Here is a 20,739-nt window from a genome sequence, read left to right on the forward strand (position 1 = left end):
TGATCTCCAGTCCTGAGGAACAGACAGTGATCCTGTCTCTCAATAATAATAACCTAGTGTGGAATGTCCTGTCCCAGTCTGAGGAACAAACAATGAGCATGTCTCTCAATAATAATAGAATAGTGTGTGATCTCCAGTCCCAGCCAGAGGAACAGACATTGAGCCTGTCTCTCAATTATAATAATACAGTGTGTGACCTCCTATCCCAGCCTGAGGAACAGACAGTGAGCCTGTCTCTCAATAATAATAATACAGTGTGTGACCTCCTCTCCCAGCCTGGTGAACACTGAGCCAGACTCTCAGTCATAATAATACTGTGTGATCTACTGACTCAGCCTGAGGAACAGTGAGCTTGTCTCTCAATAATAATAATACAGTGTGATCTCCTGTCCATGCCTGGAATACAGACAATAAACCTGTCTCTCAATAATAATAATCCAGTGTGTGACTTCCTGTCCCAGCCTGAGGATCAGACAGTGAGCCTGTCTCTCAATAATAATAATACAGTGTGTCATCTCCTGTTCCAGCCTGAGGAACAGACAGTGAGCCTGTCTCTCAATCATAACAATACAGTGTGTGACCTCCTGTCCCAGCCTGGGGAACAGTGAGCCAGACTCTCAGTCATAATAATACAGTGTGATCTACTGTCCCAGCCTGAGGAACAGTGAGCTTGTCTCTCAATAATAATAATACAGTATGGTCTCCTGTCCCAGCCTGAGGAACAGACAGTGAACCTGTCTCTCAATAATAATAATAATACAGTGTGTGACTTCCTGTCCCAGCCTCAGGAACAGCGAGCCTGTTTCTCAATAATAATAATACAGTGTGTCATCTCCAGTCCCAGCCTGAGGAACAGTGAGCTTGTCTCTTAATAATAATAATACAGTGTGATCTCCTGTCTTAGCCTGAGGAACAGACAGTGAACCTGTCTCTCAGTAATAATAACATTGTGTGGAATGTCCTGTCCCAGTCTTAGGAACAAACAGTGAGCATGTCTCTCAATAATAATAATATAGTGTGTGACCTCCTGTCCCAGCCTGTGGAACAGTGAGCCTGTCTCTCAATAATAATAATAGTGTGTCATCTCCTGTCCAAGCCTGAGGAACAGTGAGCCTATAACTCAATAATAATAATACAGTGCGTGATCACCTGTACTAGCCTGAGGAACAGACAGTGAACCTGTCTCTCAATAATAATAATACAGTGTGTGACCTCCTGTCGTAGCCTGAGGAAGAGACAGTGAACCTCTCTGTCAGTAATAATAATACAGTGTGTGATCTCCTGTCCCAGCCCAAAAGAAGAGACAGTGAGCCTATCTCTCAATAATAATAATACAGTGTGTGACCTCCTGTCCCAGCCTGAGGAAGAGACAGTGAACCTGTCTCTCAATAATAATAATAATACAGTTTGTGACCTCCTGTCCCAGCCCAAAGGAAGAGACAGTGAGCCAATCTCTCAATAATAATAATACAGTGTGTGATCTCCTCTCCCAGCCTGAGGAACAGACAGTGAAACTGTCTCTCAATAATAATAATAATACAGTGTGTGACCTCCTCTCCCAGCTTGAGGAACAGACAGTAAGCCTCTCTCTCATTAATAATAATAAAGTGTGTGACCTCCTGTCCCAGCCAGAGGAACAGCGAGCCTGTCTCTCAATAATAATAATACAGTGTGTCATCTCCTGTCCCAGCCTGAGGAAAGTGAGCTTGTCTCTTAATAATAATAATAATACAGTGTGATCTCCTGTCCCAGCCTGAGTAACAGTGAACCTGTCTCTCAATAATAATAATACAGTGTGTGACCTCCATTTCCAGCCTGAGGAAGAGACAGTGAACCTCTCTATCAGTAGTAATAATACAGTGTGTGATCTCCTGTCCCAGCCCAAAAGAAGAGACAGTGAGCCTGTTTCTCAATCATAATAATACAGTGTGTGATCTCCTGTCTCAGCCTGGGGAACAGACAGTAAACCTGTCTCTCAATAATAATAATCCAGTGTGTGATCTCCAGTCTTAGCCTGAGGAACAGACAGTGATCCTGTCTCTCAATAATAATACCCTAGTGTGGAATGTCCTGTCCCAGTCTGAGGATCAAACAATGAGCATGTCACTCAGTAATAATAGAATAGTGCGTGATCTCCTGTACTATTCTGAGGAACAGACAGTGAGCCTGTCTCTCAATAATAATAATACAGTGTGTGACCTCCTATCCCAGCCTGAGGAACAGACAGTGAGCCTGTCTCTCAATAATAATAATACAGTGTGTGACCTCCTGTCCCAGCCTGGGGAAGAGACAGTGAGCCTGCCACTCAATAATAATATTACAGTGTGTGATCTCCTGTCCCAGCCAGGGATCAGACAGTAAATCTGTCTCATAATAATAGTAATCCACTGTCTTAGCCTGAGGAACAGACAGTGATCCTGTCTCTCAATAATAATAAAAATACAGAGTGTGACGTCCTGTCCCAGCCTGAGGAACAGACAGTGAGCCTGTCTCTCAATAATAATAATAATACAGTGTGTGACCTCCTGTCCCAGCCTGAGGATCAGACAGTGAGCCTGTCTCTCAATAATAATAATACAGTGTGTGTCCTCCTGTCCCAGCTTGGGGAACAGTAAGCCAGACTCTCAACAATAATAATACAGTGTGATCTACTGTCCCAGCCTGAGGAACAGTGAGCTTGTCTCTCAATAATAATAATACAGTATGATCTCCTGTCCCAGCCTGAGGAACAGACAGTGAGCCTCTCTCTCAATAATAATAATAAAGTGTGTGACCTCCTGTCCCTGCCTGAGGAACAGCGAGCCCGTCTCTTAATAATAATAATACAGTGTGATCTCCTGTCCCAGCCTGAGGAACAGTGAGCCCGACTCTCAATAATAATAATACAGTGTGTGATCTCCTGTCTTAGCCTGAGGAACTGACAGTGAACCTGTCTCTCAATAATAATAACCTTGTGTGGAATGTCCTGTCCCAGTCTGAGGAGAAAACAGCGAGCATTTCTCTCAATAATAATAGAACAGTGTGTGATCTTTAGTCCCAGCAAGAGGAACAGACAGTGAGCCTATATCTCAATAACAATAATACAGTGCGTGATCACCTGTACTAGCCTGAGGAACAGACAGTGAACCTGTCTCTCAATAATAATAATACAGTGTGTGACCTCCTGTCCCAGCCTGAGGAAGAGACAGTGAACCTGTCTCTCAATAATAATAATAATACAGTTTGTGACCTCCTGTCCCAGCCCAAAAGAAGAGACAGTGAGCCTATCTCTCAATAATAATAATACAGTGTGTGATCTCCTGTCCCAGCCTGAGGAACAGAAAGTGAACCTGTCTCTCACTAATAATAATAATACAGTGTGTGACCTCCTGTCCCAGTCTGAGGAACAGACAGTGAGCCTGTCTCTCAATAATAATAATACAGTGTGTCATCTCCTATCCCAGCCTGAGGAACAGTGAGCTTTTCTCTTAATAATAATAATACAGTGTGATCTCTTGTCTCAGCCTGAGTAACAGTGAGCCTGACTCTCAATAATAATAACCTTGTGTGGAATGTCCTGTCCCAGTCTGAGGAACAAACAGTGAGCATGTCTCTCAATAATAATACAACAGTGTGTGATCTCCAGTCATAGCAAGAGGAACAGACAGTGAGCCTATATCTCAATAATAATAATAAAGTGCGTGATCACCTGTACAAGCCTGAGGAACAGACAGTGAACCTGTCTCTCAATAATAATAATACAGTGTGTGACCTCCTTTTCCAGCCTGAGGAAGAGACAGTGAACCTCTCTATCAGTAGTAATAATAAAGTGTGTGATCTCCTGTCCCAGCCCAAAAGAAGAGACAGTGAGCCTATCTCTGAATAATAATAATACAGTGTGTGATCTCCTGTCCCAGCCTGAGGAACAGACAGTGAACCTGTCTCTGAATAATAATAATAATAATACAGTGTGTGACCTCCTGTCCCAGCCTGAGGAACAGACAGTGAACCTGTCTCTCAATAATAATAATAATACAGTGTGTGACCTCCTGTCCCAGCCTGAGGAACAGACTGTGAGACTGTCTCTCAATAATAATAATAAAGTGTGTGACTTCCTGTCCCAGCATGAGGAACAGACAGTGAGCCTCTCTCTCAATAATAATAATAAGGTGTGTGACCTCCTGTCCCAGCCTGAGGAACAGCGAGCCTGTCTCTCAATAACAATAATACAGTGTGTGATCACCTGTACTAGCCTGAGGAACAGACAGTGAACCTGTCTCTCAATAATAATAATAATACAGTTTGTGACCTCCTGTCCCAGCCCAAAAGAAGAGACAGTGAGCCTATCTCTCAATAATAATAATACAGTGTGTGATCTCCTGTCCCAGCCTGAGGAACAGAAAGTGAACCTGTCTCTCACTAATAATAATAATACAGTGTGTGACCTCCTGTCCCAGTCTGAGGAACAGACAGTGAGCCTGTCTCTCAATAAGAATAATACAGTGTGTGACTTCCTGTCCCAGCATGAGTAACAGACAGTAAGCCTCTCTCTCAATAATAATTATAAAGTGTGTGACCTCCTGTCCCAGCCTGAGGAACAGCGAGCCTGTCTCTCAATAATAATAATACAGTGTGTCATCTCCTATCCCAGCCTGAGGAACAGTGAGCTTTTCTCTTAATAATAATAATACAGTGTGATCTCTTGTCTCAGCCTGAGTAACAGTGAGCCTGACTCTCAATAATAATAATACAGTGTGTGATCATCTGTCTTAGCCTGAGGAGCAGACAGTGAACCTGTCTCTCAATAATAATAACCTTGTGTGGAATGTCCTGTCCCAGTCTGAGGAACAAACAGTGAGCATGTCTCTCAATAATAATAGAACAGTGTGTGATCTCCAGTCATAGCAAGAGGAACAGACAGTGAGCCTATATCTCAATAATAATAATAAAGTGCGTGATCACCTGTACAAGCCTGAGGAACAGACAGTGAACCTGTCTCTCAATAATAATAATACAGTGTGTGACCTCTTTTTCCAGCCTGAGGAAGAGACAGTGAACCTCTCTATCAGTAGTAATAATAAAGTGTGTGATCTCCTGTCCCAGCCCAAAAGAAGAGACAGTGAGCCTATCTCTGAATAATAATAATACAGTGTGTGATCTCCTGTCCCAGCCTGAGGAACAGACAGTGAGCCTGTCTCTCAATAATAATAATATAGTGTGTGACCTCCTGTCCCAGCCTGAGAAACAGACAGTGTGCCTATCTCACAATAATAATAATACAGTGTGTGACCTCCTGTCCCAGCCTGGGGAACTGTGTGCCAGACTCTCAATAATAATAATACAGTGTGATCTCATGTCCCAGCCTCAGGTACAGTGAGCCTGTCTCTCAATAATAATAATCCAGTGTGATACTTCCTGTCCCAGCCAGAGGAACAGACAGTGAGCCTGTCTCTCAATAATAATAATACAGAGTGTATTATTGTGTATTATTATTTCTCAGCCTGAAGAACAGTGAGCTTGTCTCTCAATAATAATAATACAGTGTGATCTCCTGCCCCAGCCTGAAGAACAGTAAACCTGTCTCTCAATAACAATAATCCAGTGTGTGATCTCCAGTCCTGAGGAACAGACAGTGATCCTGTCTCTCAATAATAATAACCTAGTGTGGAATGTCCTGTCCCAGTCTGAGGAACAAACAATGAGCATGTCTCTCAATAATAATAGAATAGTGTGTGATCTCCAGTCCCAGCCAGAGGAACAGACATTGAGCCTGTCTCTCAATTATAATAATACAGTGTGTGACCTCCTATCCCAGCCTGAGGAACAGACAGTGAGCCTGTCTCTCAATAATAATAATACAGTGTGTGACCTCCTCTCCCAGCCTGGTGAACACTGAGCCAGACTCTCAGTCATAATAATACTGTGTGATCTACTGACTCAGCCTGAGGAACAGTGAGCTTGTCTCTCAATAATAATAATACAGTGTGATCTCCTGTCCATGCCTGGAATACAGACAATAAACCTGTCTCTCAATAATAATAATCCAGTGTGTGACTTCCTGTCCCAGCCTGAGGATCAGACAGTGAGCCTGTCTCTCAATAATAATAATACAGTGTGTCATCTCCTGTTCCAGCCTGAGGAACAGACAGTGAGCCTGTCTCTCAATCATAACAATACAGTGTGTGACCTCCTGTCCCAGCCTGGGGAACAGTGAGCCAGACTCTCAGTCATAATAATACAGTGTGATCTACTGTCCCAGCCTGAGGAACAGTGAGCTTGTCTCTCAATAATAATAATACAGTATGGTCTCCTGTCCCAGCCTGAGGAACAGACAGTGAACCTGTCTCTCAATAATAATAATAATACAGTGTGTGACTTCCTGTCCCAGCCTCAGGAACAGCGAGCCTGTTTCTCAATAATAATAATACAGTGTGTCATCTCCAGTCCCAGCCTGAGGAACAGTGAGCTTGTCTCTTAATAATAATAATACAGTGTGATCTCCTGTCTTAGCCTGAGGAACAGACAGTGAACCTGTCTCTCAGTAATAATAACATTGTGTGGAATGTCCTGTCCCAGTCTTAGGAACAAACAGTGAGCATGTCTCTCAATAATAATAATATAGTGTGTGACCTCCTGTCCCAGCCTGTGGAACAGTGAGCCTGTCTCTCAATAATAATAATAGTGTGTCATCTCCTGTCCAAGCCTGAGGAACAGTGAGCCTATAACTCAATAATAATAATACAGTGCGTGATCACCTGTACTAGCCTGAGGAACAGACAGTGAACCTGTCTCTCAATAATAATAATACAGTGTGTGACCTCCTGTCGTAGCCTGAGGAAGAGACAGTGAACCTCTCTGTCAGTAATAATAATACAGTGTGTGATCTCCTGTCCCAGCCCAAAAGAAGAGACAGTGAGCCTATCTCTCAATAATAATAATACAGTGTGTGACCTCCTGTCCCAGCCTGAGGAAGAGACAGTGAACCTGTCTCTCAATAATAATAATAATACAGTTTGTGACCTCCTGTCCCAGCCCAAAGGAAGAGACAGTGAGCCAATCTCTCAATAATAATAATACAGTGTGTGATCTCCTCTCCCAGCCTGAGGAACAGACAGTGAAACTGTCTCTCAATAATAATAATAATACAGTGTGTGACCTCCTCTCCCAGCTTGAGGAACAGACAGTAAGCCTCTCTCTCATTAATAATAATAAAGTGTGTGACCTCCTGTCCCAGCCAGAGGAACAGCGAGCCTGTCTCTCAATAATAATAATACAGTGTGTCATCTCCTGTCCCAGCCTGAGGAAAGTGAGCTTGTCTCTTAATAATAATAATAATACAGTGTGATCTCCTGTCCCAGCCTGAGTAACAGTGAACCTGTCTCTCAATAATAATAATACAGTGTGTGACCTCCATTTCCAGCCTGAGGAAGAGACAGTGAACCTCTCTATCAGTAGTAATAATACAGTGTGTGATCTCCTGTCCCAGCCCAAAAGAAGAGACAGTGAGCCTGTTTCTCAATCATAATAATACAGTGTGTGATCTCCTGTCTCAGCCTGGGGAACAGACAGTAAACCTGTCTCTCAATAATAATAATCCAGTGTGTGATCTCCAGTCTTAGCCTGAGGAACAGACAGTGATCCTGTCTCTCAATAATAATACCCTAGTGTGGAATGTCCTGTCCCAGTCTGAGGATCAAACAATGAGCATGTCACTCAGTAATAATAGAATAGTGCGTGATCTCCTGTACTATTCTGAGGAACAGACAGTGAGCCTGTCTCTCAATAATAATAATACAGTGTGTGACCTCCTATCCCAGCCTGAGGAACAGACAGTGAGCCTGTCTCTCAATAATAATAATACAGTGTGTGACCTCCTGTCCCAGCCTGGGGAAGAGACAGTGAGCCTGCCACTCAATAATAATATTACAGTGTGTGATCTCCTGTCCCAGCCAGGGATCAGACAGTAAATCTGTCTCATAATAATAGTAATCCACTGTCTTAGCCTGAGGAACAGACAGTGATCCTGTCTCTCAATAATAATAAAAATACAGAGTGTGACGTCCTGTCCCAGCCTGAGGAACAGACAGTGAGCCTGTCTCTCAATAATAATAATAATACAGTGTGTGACCTCCTGTCCCAGCCTGAGGAACAGACAGTGAGCCTGTCTTTCAATAATAATAATACAGTGTGTGACTTCCTGTCCCAGCCTGAGGAACAGACAGTGAGCCTGTCTCTCAATAATAATAATACAGTGTGTGTCCTCCTGTCCCAGCTTGGGGAACAGTAAGCCAGACTCTCAACAATAATAATACAGTGTGATCTACTGTCCCAGCCTGAGGAACAGTGAGCTTGTCTCTCAATAATAATAATACAGTATGATCTCCTGTCCCAGCCTGAGGAACAGACAGTGAGCCTCTCTCTCAATAATAATAATAAAGTGTGTGACCTCCTGTCCCTGCCTGAGGAACAGCGAGCCCGTCTCTTAATAATAATAATACAGTGTGATCTCCTGTCCCAGCCTGAGGAACAGTGAGCCCGACTCTCAATAATAATAATACAGTGTGTGATCTCCTGTCTTAGCCTGAGGAACTGACAGTGAACCTGTCTCTCAATAATAATAACCTTGTGTGGAATGTCCTGTCCCAGTCTGAGGAGAAAACAGCGAGCATGTCTCTCAGTAATAATAGAACAGTGTGTGATCTCCAGTCCCCGCAAGAGGAACAGACAGTGAGCCTATATCTCAATAATAATAATACAGTGCGTGACCTCCTGTCCCAGCCTGAGGAAGAGACAGTGAACCTCTCTGTTAGTAATAATAATACAGTGTGTGATCTCCTGTCCCAGCCCAAAAGAAGAGACAGTGAGCCTATCTCTCAATAATAATAATACAGTGTGTGATCTCCTGTCCCAGCCTGAGGAACAGACAGTGAACCTGTCTCTCAATAATAATAATAATACAGTGTGTGACCTCCTGTCCCAGCCTGAGGAACAGACTGTGAGCCTGTCTCTCAATAATAATAATAAAGTGTGTGACTTCCTGTCCCAGCATGAGGAACAGACAGTGAGCCTCTCTCTCAATAATAATAATAAGGTGTGTGACCTCCTGTCCCAGCCTGAGGAACAGCGAGCCTGTCTCTCAATAACAATAATACAGTGTGTGATCACCTGTACTAGCCTGAGGAACAGACAGTGAACCTGTCTCTCAATAATAATAATAATACAGTTTGTGACCTCCTGTCCCAGCCCAAAAGAAGAGACAGTGAGCCTATCTCTCAATAATAATAATACAGTGTGTGATCTCCTGTCCCAGCCTGAGGAACAGAAAGTGAACCTGTCTCTCACTAATAATAATAATACAGTGTGTGACCTCCTGTCCCAGTCTGAGGAACAGACAGTGAGCCTGTCTCTCAATAAGAATAATACAGTGTGTGACTTCCTGTCCCAGCATGAGTAACAGACAGTAAGCCTCTCTCTCAATAATAATTATAAAGTGTGTGACCTCCTGTCCCAGCCTGAGGAACAGCGAGCCTGTCTCTCAATAATAATAATACAGTGTGTGACCTCCTGTCCCAGCCTGAGGAACAGACAGTGAACCTCTCTGTCAGTAATAATAATACAGTGTGTGATCTCCTGTCCCAGCCCAAAAGAAGAGACAGTGAGCCTATCTCTCAATAATAATAATACAGTGTGTGATCTCCTGTCCCAGCCTGAGGAACAGACAGTGAACCTGTCTCTCAATAATAATAATAATACAGTGTGTGACCTCCTGTCCCAGCCTGAGGAACAGACAGTGAGCCTGACTCTCAATAATAATAATACAGTGTGTGACTTCCTGTCCCAGCATGAGGAACAGACAGTGAGCCTCTCTCTCAATAATAATAATAAGGTGTGTGACCTCCTGTCCCAGCCTGAGGAACAGCGAGCCTGTCTCTCAATAATAATAATACAGTGTGTCATCACCTGTCCCAGCCTTAGGAACAGTGAGCTTGTCTCTTAATAATAATAATACAGTGTGATCTCCTATCCCAACCTGAGGAACAGTGAGCCTGACTCTCAATAATAATAATACACTGTGTGATCTCCTGTCTTAGCCTGAGGAACAGACAGTGAACCTGTCTCTCAATAATAATAACCTTGTGTGGAATGTCCTGTCCCAGTCTGAGGAACAAACAGTGAGCATTTCTCTCAATAATAATAGAACAGTGTGTGATCTTTAGTCCCAGCAAGAGGAACAGACAGTGAGCCTATATCTCAATAACAATAATACAGTGCGTGATCACCTGTACTAGCCTGAGGAACAGACAGTGAACCTGTCTCTCAATAATAATAATACAGTGTGTGACCTCCTGTCCCAGCCTGAGGAAGAGACAGTGAACCTGTCTCTCAATAATAATAATAATACAGTTTGTGACCTCCTGTCCCAGCCCAAAAGAAGAGACAGTGAGCCTATCTCTCAATAATAATAATACAGTGTGTGATCTCCTGTCCCAGCCTGAGGAACAGAAAGTGAACCTGTCTCTCACTAATAATAATAATACAGTGTGTGACCTCCTGTCCCAGTCTGAGGAACAGACAGTGAGCCTGTCTCTCAATAATAATAATACAGTGTGTCATCTCCTATCCCAGCCTGAGGAACAGTGAGCTTTTCTCTTAATAATAATAATACAGTGTGATCTCTTGTCTCAGCCTGAGTAACAGTGAGCCTGACTCTCAATAATAATAACCTTGTGTGGAATGTCCTGTCCCAGTCTGAGGAACAAACAGTGAGCATCTCTCAATAATAATACAACAGTGTGTGATCTCCAGTCATAGCAAGAGGAACAGACAGTGAGCCTATATCTCAATAATAATAATAAAGTGCGTGATCACCTGTACAAGCCTGAGGAACAGACAGTGAACCTGTCTCTCAATAATAATAATACAGTGTGTGACCTCCTTTTCCAGCCTGAGGAAGAGACAGTGAACCTCTCTATCAGTAGTAATAATAAAGTGTGTGATCTCCTGTCCCAGCCCAAAAGAAGAGACAGTGAGCCTATCTCTGAATAATAATAATACAGTGTGTGATCTCCTGTCCCAGCCTGAGGAACAGACAGTGAACCTGTCTCTGAATAATAATAATAATACAGTGTGTGACCTCCTGTCCCAGCCTGAGGAACAGACAGGGAACCTGTCTCTCAATAATAATAATAATACAGTGTGTGACCTCCTGTCCCAGCCTGAGGAACAGACTGTGAGCCTGTCTCTCAATAATAATAATAAGGTGTGTGACCTCCTGTCCCAGCCTGAGGAACAGACAGTGAGCCTCTCTCTCAATAATAATAATAAGGTGTGTGACCTCCTGTCCCAGCCTGAGGAACAGCGAGCCTGTCTCTCAATAACAATAATACAGTGTGTGATCACCTGTACTAGCCTGAGGAACAGACAGTGAACCTGTCTCTCAATAATAATAATAATACAGTTTGTGACCTCCTGTCCCAGTCCAAAAGAAGAGACAGTGAGCCTATCTCTCAATAATAATAATACAGTGTGTGATCTCCTGTCCCAGCCTGAGGAACAGAAAGTGAACCTGTCTCTCACTAATAATAATAATACAGTGTGTGACCTCCTGTCCCAGTCTGAGGAACAGACAGTGAGCCTGTCTCTCAATAAGAATAATACAGTGTGTGACTTCCTGTCCCAGCATGAGTAACAGACAGTAAGCCTCTCTCTCAATAATAATTATAAAGTGTGTGACCTCCTGTCCCAGCCTGAGGAACAGCGAGCCTGTCTCTCAATAATAATAATACAGTGTGTCATCTCCTATCCCAGCCTGAGGAACAGTGAGCTTTTCTCTTAATAATAATAATACAGTGTGATCTCTTGTCTCAGCCTGAGTAACAGTGAGCCTGACTCTCAATAATAATAATACAGTGTGTGATCATCTGTCTTAGCCTGAGGAGCAGACAGTGAACCTGTCTCTCAATAATAATAACCTTGTGTGGAATGTCCTGTCCCAGTCTGAGGAACAAACAGTGAGCATGTCTCTCAATAATAATAGAACAGTGTGTGATCTCCAGTCATAGCAAGAGGAACAGACAGTGAGCCTATATCTCAATAATAATAATAAAGTGCGTGATCACCTGTACAAGCCTGAGGAACAGACAGTGAACCTGTCTCTCAATAATAATAATACAGTGTGTGACCTCTTTTTCCAGCCTGAGGAAGAGACAGTGAACCTCTCTATCAGTAGTAATAATAAAGTGTGTGATCTCCTGTCCCAGCCCAAAAGAAGAGACAGTGAGCCTATCTCTGAATAATAATAATACAGTGTGTGATCTCCTGTCCCAGCCTGAGGAACAGACAGTGAACCTGTCTCTGAATAATAATAATAATACAGTGTGTGACCTCCTGTCCCAGCCTGAGGAACAGACAGTGAGCCTGTCTCTCAATAATAATAATACAGTGTGTGACTTCCTGTCCCAGCATGAGTAACAGACAGTGAACCTCTCTCTCAATAATAATAATAAAGTGTGTTACCTCCTGTCCCAGCCTGAGGAACAGACAATGAGCCTGTCTCTCAATAATAACAATACAGTGTGTGACTTCCTGTCCCAGCCTGAGGAACAGACAGTGAGCCTGTCTCTCAATAAAAATAATACAGTGTGTGACTTCCTGTCCCAGCCTGAGGAACAGACAGTGAGCCTGTCTCTCAATTATAATAATACAGGGTGTGACCTCCTGTCCCAGCTTGGGGAACAGTAAGCCAGACTCTCAACAATAATAATACAGTGTGATCTACTGTCCCAGCCTGAGGAACAGTGAGCTTATCTCTCAATAATAATAATACAGTATGATCTCCTGTCCCAGCCTGAGGAACAGACAGTGAGCCTCTCTCTCAATAATAATAATAAAGTGTGTGACCTCCTGTCCCAGCCTGAGGAACAGCGAGCCCGTCTCTTAATAATAATAATACAGTGTGATCTCCTGTCCCAGCCTGAGGAACAGTGAGCCCGACTCTCAATAATAATAATACAGTGTGTGATCTCCTGTCTTAGCCTGAGGAACTGACAGTGAACCTGTCTCTCAATAATAATAACCTTGTGTGGAATGTCCTGTCCCAGTCTGAGGAGAAAACAGCGAGTATGTCTCTCAGTAATAATAGAACAGTGTGTGATCTCCAGTCCCCGCAAGAGGAACAGACAGTGAGCCTATATCTCAATAATAATAATACAGTGCGTGATCACCTGTACTAGCCTGAGGAAGAGACAGTGAACCTGTCTCTCAATAATAATAATACAGTGTGTGACCTCCTGTCCCAGCCTGAGGAAGAGACAGTGAACCTCTCTGTCAGTAATAATAATACAGTGTGTGATCTCCTGTCCCAGCCCAAAAGAAGAGACAGTGAGCCTATCTCTCAATAATAATAATACAGTGTGTGATCTCCTGTCCCAGCCTGAGGAACAGACAGTGAACCTGTCTCTCAATAATAATAATAATACAGTGTGTGACCTCCTGTCCCAGCCTGAGGAACAGACAGTGAGCCTGTCTCTCAATAATAATAATACAGTGTGTGACTTCCTGTCCCAGCATGAGGAACAGACAGTGAGCCTCTCTCTCAATAATAATAATAAGGTGTGTGACCTCCTGTCCCAGCCTGAGGAACAGCGAGCCTGTCTCTCAATAATAATAATACAGTGTGTCATCACCTGTCCCAGCCTTAGGAACAGTGAGCTTGTCTCTTAATAATAATAATACAGTGTGATCTCCTATCCCAACCTGAGGAACAGTGAGCCTGACTCTCAATAATAATAATACACTGTGTGATCTCCTGTCTTAGCCTGAGGAACAGACAGTGAACCTGTCTCTCAATAATAATAACCTTGTGTGGAATGTCCTGTCCCAGTCTGAGGAACAAACAGTGAGCATTTCTCTCAATAATAATAGAACAGTGTGTGATCTTTAGTCCCAGCAAGAGGAACAGACAGTGAGCCTATATCTCAATAACAATAATACAGTGCGTGATCACCTGTACTAGCCTGAGGAACAGACAGTGAACCTGTCTCTCAATAATAATAATACAGTGTGTGACCTCCTGTCCCAGCCCAAAAGAAGAGACAGTGAGCCTATCTCTCAATAATAATAATACAGTGTGTGATCTCCTGTCCCAGCCTGAGGAACAGAAAGTGAACCTGTCTCTCACTAATAATAATAATACAGTGTGTGACCTCCTGTCCCAGTCTGAGGAACAGACAGTGAGCCTGTCTCTCAATAATAATAATACAGTGTGTCATCTCCTATCCCAGCCTGAGGAACAGTGAGCTTTTCTCTTAATAATAATAATACAGTGTGATCTCTTGTCTCAGCCTGAGTAACAGTGAGCCTGACTCTCAATAATAATAACCTTGTGTGGAATGTCCTGTCCCAGTCTGAGGAACAAACAGTGAGCATGTCTCTCAATAATAATACAACAGTGTGTGATCTCCAGTCATAGCAAGAGGAACAGACAGTGAGCCTATATCTCAATAATAATAATAAAGTGCGTGATCACCTGTACAAGCCTGAGGAACAGACAGTGAACCTGTCTCTCAATAATAATAATACAGTGTGTGACCTCCTTTTCCAGCCTGAGGAAGAGACAGTGAACCTCTCTATCAGTAGTAATAATAAAGTGTGTGATCTCCTGTCCCAGCCCAAAAGAAGAGACAGTGAGCCTATCTCTGAATAATAATAATACAGTGTGTGATCTCCTGTCCCAGCCTGAGGAACAGACAGTGAACCTGTCTCTGAATAATAATAATAATACAGTGTGTGACCTCCTGTCCCAGCCTGAGGAACAGACAGTGAGCCTGTCTCTCAATAATAATAATACAGTGTGTGACTTCCTGTCCCAGCATGAGTAACAGACAGTGAACCTCTCTCTCAATAATAATAATAAAGTGTGTTACCTCCTGTCCCAGCCTGAGGAACAGCGAGCCTGTCTCTCAATAATAATAATACAGTGTGTCACCTCCTGTCCCAGCCTTAGGAACAGTGAGCTTGTCTCTTAATAATAATAATACAGTGTGATCTCCTATCCCAGCCTGAGGAACAGTGAGCCTGACTCTCAATAATAATAATACAGTGTGTGATCTCCTGTCTTAGCCTGAGGAACAGACAGTGAACCTGTCTCTCAATAATAATAACCTTGTGTGGAATGTCCTGTCCCAGTCTGAGGAACAAACAGTGAGCATTTCTCTCAATAATAATAGAACAGTGTGTGATCTTTAGTCCCAGCAAGAGGAACAGACAGTGAGCCTATATCTCAATAACAATAATACAGTGCGTGATCACCTGTACTAGCCTGAGGAACAGACAGTGAACCTGTCTCTCAATAATAATAATACAGTGTGTGACCTCCTGTCCCAGCCTGAGGAAGAGACAGTGAACCTGTCTCTCAATAATAATAATAATACAGTTTGTGACCTCCTGTCCCAGCCCAAAAGAAGAGACAGTGAGCCTATCTCTCAATAATAATAATACAGTGTGTGATCTCCTGTCCCAGCCTGAGGAACAGAAAGTGAACCTGTCTCTCACTAATAATAATAATACAGTGTGTGACCTCCTGTCCCAGTCTGAGGAACAGACAGTGAGCCTGTCTCTCAATAATAATAATACAGTGTGTCATCTCCTATCCCAGCCTGAGGAACAGTGAGCTTTTCTCTTAATAATAATAATACAGTGTGATCTCTTGTCTCAGCCTGAGTAACAGTGAGCCTGACTCTCAATAATAATAACCTTGTGTGGAATGTCCTGTCCCAGTCTGAGGAACAAACAGTGAGCATGTCTCTCAATAATAATACAACAGTGTGTGATCTCCAGTCATAGCAAGAGGAACAGACAGTGAGCCTATATCTCAATAATAATAATAAAGTGCGTGATCACCTGTACAAGCCTGAGGAACAGACAGTGAACCTGTCTCTCAATAATAATAATACAGTGTGTGACCTCCTTTTCCAGCCTGAGGAAGAGACAGTGAACCTCTCTATCAGTAGTAATAATAAAGTGTGTGATCTCCTGTCCCAGCCCAAAAGAAGAGACAGTGAGCCTATCTCTGAATAATAATAATACAGTGTGTGATCTCCTGTCCCAGCCTGAGGAACAGACAGTGAACCTGTCTCTGAATAATAATAATAATACAGTGTGTTACCTCCTGTCCCAGCCTGAGGAACAGCGAGCCTGTCTCTCAATAATAATAATACAGTGTGTCACCTCCTGTCCCAGCCTTAGGAACAGTGAGCTTGTCTCTTAATAATAATAATACAGTGTGATCTCCTATCCCAGCCTGAGGAACAGTGAGCCTGACTCTCAATAATAATAATACAGTGTGTGATCTCCTGTCTTAGCCTGAGGAACAGACAGTGAACCTGTCTCTCAATAATAATAACCTTGTGTGGAATGTCCTGTCCCAGTCTGAGGAACAAACAGTGAAAATGTCTCTCAATAATAATAGAACAGTGTGTGATCTCCAATCCCAGCAAGAGGAACAGACAGTGAGCCTATATCTCAATAATAATAATACAGTGCGTGATCACCTGTACTAGCCTGAGGAACAGACAGTGAACCTGTCTCTCAATAATAATAATACAGTGTGTGACCTCCTGTCCCAGCCTGAGGAAGAGACAGTGAACCTCTCTGTCAGTAAGAATAATACAGTGTGTGATCTCCTGTCCCAGCCCAAAAGAAGAGACAGTGAGCCTATCTCTCAATAATAATAATACAGTGTGTGATCTCCTGTCCCAGCCTGAGGAACAGACAGTGAACCTGTCTCTCAATAATAATAATAATACAGTGTGTGACCTCCTGTCCCAGCCTGAGGAACAGACTGTGAGCCTGTCTCTCAATAATAATAATACAGTGTGTGACTTCCTGTCCCAGCATGAGGAACAGACAGTGAGCCTCTCTCTCAATAATAATAATACAGTGTGTGACCTCCTGTCCCAGCCTGAGGAAGAGAGAGTGAACCTCTCTGTCAGTAATAATAATACAGTGTGTGATCTCCTGTCCCAGCCCAAAAGAAGAGACAGTGAACCTGTCTCTCAATAATAATAATAATACAGTTTGTGACCTCCTGTCCCAGCCCAAAAGAAGAGACAGTGAGCCAATCTCTCAATAATAATAATACAGTGTGTGATCTCCTGTCCCAGCCTGAGGAACAGACAGTGAACCTGTCTCTCAATAATAATAATAATACAGTGTGTGACCTCCTCTCGCAGCTTGAGGAACAGACAGTAAGCCTCTCTCTCATTAATAATAATAAAGTGTGTGACCTCCTGTCCCAGCCTGAGGAACAGCGAGCCTGTCTCTCAATAATAATAATACAGTGTGTCATCTCCTGTCCCAGCCTGAGGAAAGTGAGCTTGTCTCTTAATAATAATAATAATACAGTGTGATCTCCTGTCCCAGCCTGAGTAACAGTGAACCTGTCTCTCAATAATAATAATACAGTGTGTGACCTCCTTTTCCAGCCTGAGGAAGAGACAGTGAACCTCTCTATCAGTAGTAATAATACAGTGTGTGATCTCCTGTCCCAGCCCAAAAGAAGAGACAGTGAGCCTGTCTCTCAATCATAATAATACAGTGTGTGATCTCCTGTCTCAGCCTGGGGAACAGACAGTAAACCTGTCTCTCAATAATAATAATCCAGTGTGTGATCTCCAGTCTTAGCCTGAGGAACAGACAGTGATCCTGTCTCTCAATAATAATAACCTAGTGTGGAATGTCCTGTCCCAGTCTGAGGATCAAACAATGAGCATGTCACTCAGTAATAATAGAATAGTGCGTGATCTCCTGTACTAGCCTGAGGAACAGACAGTGAGCCTGTCTCTCAATAATAATAATACAGTGTGTGACCTCCTGTCCCAGCCTGGGGAAGAGACAGTGAGCCTGCCACTCAATAATAATATTACAGTGTGTGATCTCCTGTCCCAGCCAGGGATCAGACAGTTAATCTGTCTCATAATAATAGTAATCCACTGTCTTAGCCTGAGGAACAGACAGTGATCCTGTCTCTCAATAATAATAAAAATACAGTGTGTGACCTCCTGTCCCAGCCTGAGGAACAGACAGTGAGCCTGTCTCTCAGTAATAATAATAATACAGTGTGTGACCTCCTGTCCCAGCCTGAGGAACAGACAATGAGCCTGTCTCTCAATAATAACAATACAGTGTGTGACTTCCTGTCCCAGCCTGAGGAACAGACAGTGAGCCTGTCTCTCAATAAAAATAATACAGTGTTTGACTTCCTGTCCCAGCCTGAGGAACAGACAGTGAGCCTGTCTCTCAATTATAATAATACAGTGTGTGACCTCCTGTCCCAGCTTGGGGAACAGTAAGCCAGACTCTCAACAATAATAATACAGTGTGATCTACTGTCCCAGCCTGAGGAACAGTGAGCTTGTCTCTCAATAATAATAATACAGTATGATCTCCTGTCCCAGCCTGAGGAACAGACAGTGAGCCTCTCTCTCAATAATAATAATAAAGTGTGTGACCTCCTGTCCCAGCCTGAGGAACAGCAAGCCCGTCTCTTAATAATAATAATACAGTGTGATCTCCTGTCCCAGCCTGAGGAACAGTGAGCCTGACTCTCAATAATAATAATACAGTGTGTGATCTCCTGTCTTAGCCTGAGGAACTGACAGTGAACCTGTCTCTCAATAATAATAACCTTGTGTGGAATGTCCTGTCCCAGTCTGAGGAGAAAACAGCGAGCATGTCTCTCAGTAATAATAGAACAGTGTGTGATCTCCAGTCCCCGCAAGAGGAACAGACAGTGAGCCTATATCTCAATAATAATAATACAGTGCGTGATCACCTGTACTAGCCTGAGGAACAGACAGTGAACCTGTCTCTCAATAATAATAATACAGTGTGTGACCTCCTGTCCCAGCCTGAGGAAGAGACAGTGAACCTCTCTGTCAGTAATAATAATAGAGTGTGTGATCTCCTGTCCCAGCCCAAAAGAAGAGACAGTGAGCCTATCTCTCAATAATAATAATACAGTGTGTGATCTCCTGTCCCAGCCTGAGGAACAGACAGTGAATCTGTCTCTCAATAATAATAATAATACAGTGTGTGACCTCCTGTCCCAGCCTGAGGAACAGACAGTGAGCCTGTCTCTCAATAATAATAATACAGTGTGTGACTTCCTGTCCCAGCATGAGGAACAGACAGTGAGCCTCTCTCTCAATAATAATAATAAGGTGTGTGACCTCCTGTCCCAGCCTGAGGAACAGCGAGCCTGTCTCTCAATAATAATAATACAGTGTGTCATCACCTGTCCCAGCCTTAGGAACAGTGAGCTTGTCTCTTAATAATAATAATACAGTGTGATCTCTTATCCCAACCTGAGGAACAGTGAGCCTGACTCTCACTAATAATAGAACAGTGTGTGATCTCCAGTCCCCGCAAGAGGAACAGACAGTGAGCCTATATCTCAATAATAATAATACAGTGCGTGATCACCTGTACTAGCCTGAGGAACAGACAGTGAACCTGTCTCTCAATAATAATAATACAGTGTGTGACCTCCTGTCCCAGCCTGAGGAAGAGACAGTGAACCTCTCTGTCAGTAATAATAATAGAGTGTGTGATCTCCTGTCCCAGCCCAAAAGAAGAGACAGTGAGCCTATCTCTCAATAATAATAATACAGTGTGTGATCTCCTGTCTTAGCCTGAGGAACAGACAGTGAACCTGTCTCTCAATAATAATAACCTTGTGTGGAATGTCCTGTCCCAGTCTGAGGAACAAACAGTGAGCATTTCTCTCAATAATAATAGAACTGTGTGATCTTTAGTCCCAGCAAGAGGAACAGACAGTGAGCCTATATCTCAATAACAATAATACAGTGCGTGATCACCTGTACTAGCCTGAGGAACAGACAGTGAACCTGTCTCTCAATAATAATAATACAGTGTGTGACCTCCTGTCCCAGCCTGAGGAACAGACAGTGAGCCTGTCTCTCAATAATAATAATACAGTGTGTGACTTCCTGTCCCAGCATGAGTAACAGACAGTGAACCTCTCTCTCAATAATAATAATAAAGTGTGTTACCTCCTGTCCCAGCCTGAGGAACAGCGAGCCTGTCTCTCAATAATAATAATACAGTGTGTCACCTCCTGTCCCAGCCTGAGGAACAGTGAGCTTGTCTCTTAATAATAATAATACAGTGTGATCTCCTGTCCCAGCCTGAGGAACAGTGAGCCTGACTCTCAATAATAATAATACAGTGTGTGATCTCCTGTCTTAGCCTGAGGAACAGACAGTGAACCTGTCTCTCAATAATAATAACCTTGTGTGGAATGTACTGTCCCAGTCTGAGGAACAAACAGTGAGCATGTCTCTCAATAATAATAGAACAGTGTGTGATCTCCAGTCCCAGCAAGAGGAACAGACAGTGAGCCTATATCTCAATAATAATAATACAGTGCGTGATCACCTGTACTAGCCTGAGGAACAGACAGTGAACCTGTCTCTCAATAATAATAATACAGTGTGATCTCCTGTCCCAGCCTGAGGAACAGGCAGTGAGCCTGTCTCTCAATAATAATAATACAGTTTGTGATCTCCTGTCCCAGCCCAAAGTAAGAAACAGTGAGCCTATCTCTCAATAATATTAATAAACTGTGTGATCTCCTGTCCCAGCCTGAGACACAGACAGTGAGCCTCTCTCTCAATAATAATAATACAGAGTGTGATCTCCTGTCCCAGTCTGGGGAACAGAAAGTGAGCCTGTCTCTCA

Source organism: Atractosteus spatula (genome assembly GCF_055471065.1).
Source record: "Atractosteus spatula isolate fAtrSpa1 chromosome 10 unlocalized genomic scaffold, fAtrSpa1.hap1 SUPER_10_unloc_7, whole genome shotgun sequence".
Classification (NCBI taxonomy): domain Eukaryota; kingdom Metazoa; phylum Chordata; class Actinopteri; order Semionotiformes; family Lepisosteidae; genus Atractosteus; species Atractosteus spatula.